Raw genomic sequence first — 4,063 nt, 5'->3', positions numbered from 1 at the left:
CATGGGTCAATAATCAGCAAACAGGCATGAATGAGGCAAGACAAAGAGTATTCCTAGGGCAGGCGTGGGTCATCGATCGGCGAACAAAATCCAGAGGGCTTGACAAAAGGGGTAATCTGTAAACACGAGCAATAGTCCAGGCTAGGGCAAACAGTATCCAAGGCAGGGTCAGGCAAACGGGAAATCCAATATACACAGGTGAGAATCAAAGGACCGGAAAACAGGCAAGGCAAAACTAGACTGAGACTAGGACTTGGAAAATAAACAATGGCTAACGAACAGGCTCTGTAGTGTAGCTGCGCGAAGACAGCGATAATGCTAGCAATACTCGGTAGTGAGAGAGAGGAAGTCCATGGCTTATGTAGGGTGTGTGATTGGCAGCAGCTGTGTGTCTAATCAGTGCAATGGATGCTGGGATATGTAGTCCGGGATGACCCATTTGTGGGTCACAACCCCCTAGTTCCGTGGATGGCGCTAACAGCTACAGGTGAACAGGTGTAGCTAGTGTTGTTATACATTAATAACAATAGCATATATCATTTTTTTTTCCTATTACTCAGAAAAGAAGCCACAAGAAGCAGAAGAACTTGAACTACGCACGACTAGAGTGCATAAGTGGCTAATACTGCCACCTCTGGAGGTTCTACAGCAGTACCAACAGGAAACAGGGAGAGTTCATTAACATTCTCCTTAACAGGACAGGTACGGAGTTCAGCAACGGTCCCTTTGACTGCGACAGGACAGACTGAGAACTCATAAACGGTGGTGATTGGCAGCAGCTGTGTGTCTAATCAGTGCAATGGATGCTGGGATATGTAGTCCGGGATGACATGCAACAGTTTGTGTAGTGTGAGAGTCAATGTAACAAAAGGGTGACCTCTGGTGGCAATCGGACGGAAGTCCATGGACAGGATTCGTGACAACAACATTCAAATATTTATTATGATTATATACATGCTATACCCGGGATTTGAACCTAAAGTGATAGGTTCTGACCACATGCCAGTCATGCACACTAACCACTCCTGCAACCCATATGCTGGGATGACAAGCACAACATATATGTTATAATTCGTCAATTCACTTACCTGATTTGTTGTCAATGCTGTTTCAGAGCAATACTTGAAAATGACCACTAGGTGGTAGAGATGGGTGTCGAATTGTTTCGAAGACTCGGCACATTTGCTTCGACTGTTTCAGTGTTTAATGAAGCCTCGCTCTGCCCACCACTAATAAAAAAAACGTATTTCATTAACTGACGTAATGTTAATAAAACAGCATATTGAAGTACTAATATCTGTTTTGAACCATTGTAATACTGATAACCACCAAAAACAGGTGGTGTTGAGAAAGTCACATGACAGGGCTGTGCTAGAGTGAGTGGGTTTGGGGATACCAGCTGCGCGTGCAGACACCAGCGGTGCATCCCTCACACTGTATACCAGACTGGGATACCGAAGGACTGACTTTGATAATCTGGGTGCAACAGACAGGATGTGACAAGACTCTGGATCATCAGCTGTGATGTGACAAGAGTCTAGATGATCAGCAGTGATATGACGTGACTCTGGATGATCAGCTGTGATGTGACGTGACTCTGGATGAACAGCTGTGATGTGACGTGACTCTGGATGAACAGCTGTGATGTGACGTGACTCTGGATGATCAGCTGTGATGTGACGTGACTCTGGATGATCAGCTGTGATGTGACGTGACTCTGGTTTTGAACCATTGTAATACTGATAACCACCAAAAACAGGTGGTGTTGAGAAAGTCACATATCAGGGCTGTACGTTAACTTTTTTTTCACATAGCACTGGTGCTACAGAGGTTGAAAGTTTTGTAGCACAGGCCAAACAAGTATAAAATGTAGGTTATCATGTCTGAAAACAAACACAAGTAATGGAGTTCATCATTTAAACAGGCATTGATGTTCCATACAGAGCACAAAAAATACAAACCATCACAAAAATTGTTTTTAGACAAAGTTTTTTCTTAATTTGATAAAAATGGAAGAGTGCAGAAACATAACACCTCTTACACCTCAACACATATAAAATAAAAAATGGCAGACATTTAGGCCAAAGTGCATGGGCAAAGATAAAAATCCTTGTCATTATTTTATCTTTGAGTTTCTTTTTTTCTGCTGAACATAAATGTTTTTTTTTTTGGTTGTTTTTTTTTAAGAATGTGGGTAAGCAAGCAGTTGGTCCCCATTTACTTCCATAGTATTTTTTCCTACTATCAAAGTCAGTTATGGGGACCAGCTACTGTTTGGTTACCGACATTCTTCAAAATATCTTCTTTTGTGTTCAGCACAAGAAAGAAATTAATAGAGATTCTGGAAGATCAGCTGTGACGTGACGTGACTCTGGACGAACTGCTGAGACGTGACGAGACTCTAGAAGATCAGCTGAGACGTGGCGAGACTAGAAGATCAGCTGAGACGTGACGAGACTCTGGACAAACAGCGTCTATGTTTTAGACATAATCAACTGTGTTTATATGTAAACCTTGTGCGTTTTTGACAGTATTAGACGCAAAATTAATCAGACGCGAAAGACAACTTAGTCCAGTAATTAGGTGCTGTTAACAGGCTTTTGTGCGCACGCTTTCAGGTGTACGCGCTGAGAAAAAGCGCATGTCTGAACAGCGCGCGAATTAAATGTTTAACTGGCAAGGTCGCACACCCCTAGTATAATCAATCTCTCACACACACAAACAAGCATAATGAAATCACTTCACACTATTAACCCTTTGACGCGTACGATCAGTCTTGGCTGGTCCCTGAAGCGTACGATCACACCGGTGTTCAGTGCGTCAGGTGACCAACTGCTGAATTCAAATCCGCTTTTGCTGGCGTGGTGCCAGATCGGACGCGCTGAGCGCTTGTCATATTATCACAACTATTCAGTGTTTTCAACCATATAATGCTTATTTTATGTTTCAGACATTTAAATACGCATAAGTACTAGCAAAACCATACATTTATAGTTTGTAAAATACGCGCTGTCTATGGAAGGAGCAATAATGATCCTTACAAATCTGACAAAATGTTTTATTAATATCATGTACAGATTGTGTAGATAACTATAAAGTTGAATCTGCTCATCTCCCAGTTTACCGGAGACATACTATAATGTCTTTTGAGAGAAGAGGATGAATTTGCATGTTGTAAATACCACAGCTCGGATTCAGCGCAAACTTAACATGGCGGCGCCCATCACCCTGTATAGATCAACTAACACGGTCATTATAAAAGTGTTTATACTATCAAAAACATTTACTTGCACATATTTCAGAATCGGAATATCAGATATTTCATAATATAGTGAGTGTGTTTATGAATATTAATAATAAAAGTCAAGTCAAGTCACCTTTATTTATATAGTGCTTTTAACAATACAGATTGTGTCAAAGCAACTGAACAGCATTAATTAGGAAAATAGTGCGTCAATAATGCAAAATGACAATAGTAAACACTAATTTTTCAGTTAAAGGCAGTTCATCATTGAATTCAGTGATGTCATCATCCAGCTCAGTTCAGTTTAAATAGTATCTGTGCAATCAAGTCTACGATATCGCTGGAAATTAAGTGTCCCCAACTAAGCAAGCCAGAGGCGACAGCGGCAAGGAACCAAAACTCATTCGGTGACAGAATGGAGAAAAAAACTTGAGAGAAACCAGGCTCAGTCGGGGGGCCAGTTCTCCTCTGACCAGACAAAACCAAACATTAAAAAGTAAATGCATTAGCTAACATGAACTAATAATCAGCCATATATTTTCTAAAGTATTTATTAAACTTTCGTTAGTAAAAATATAATTATAATAGAATTGTTCATTGTTTGTTAATGTTTGTTCGCAGTGCATTATTTTAATGTTAACAAATAAAACTTAATTGCAAAAAATTTGTAAGTGCTGAGATTGATATGACTAATCTTAAAATATTGTTACTATTCATTATTAGTTTAACTAATGTAATATACACTGCTGTTCAAAAGTTTGGGATCAGTAAGATTTTTCATGTTTTTAAATAAGTTTCTTATGTTCATAAAGGCTGCAT

This window comes from Sinocyclocheilus rhinocerous, unplaced genomic scaffold (assembly GCF_001515625.1).
Source record: "Sinocyclocheilus rhinocerous isolate Xijiao unplaced genomic scaffold, SAMN03320098_v1.1 scaffold1705, whole genome shotgun sequence".
Lineage (NCBI taxonomy): Eukaryota > Metazoa > Chordata > Actinopteri > Cypriniformes > Cyprinidae > Sinocyclocheilus > Sinocyclocheilus rhinocerous.
This window is presented reverse-complemented; position numbering follows the sequence as displayed.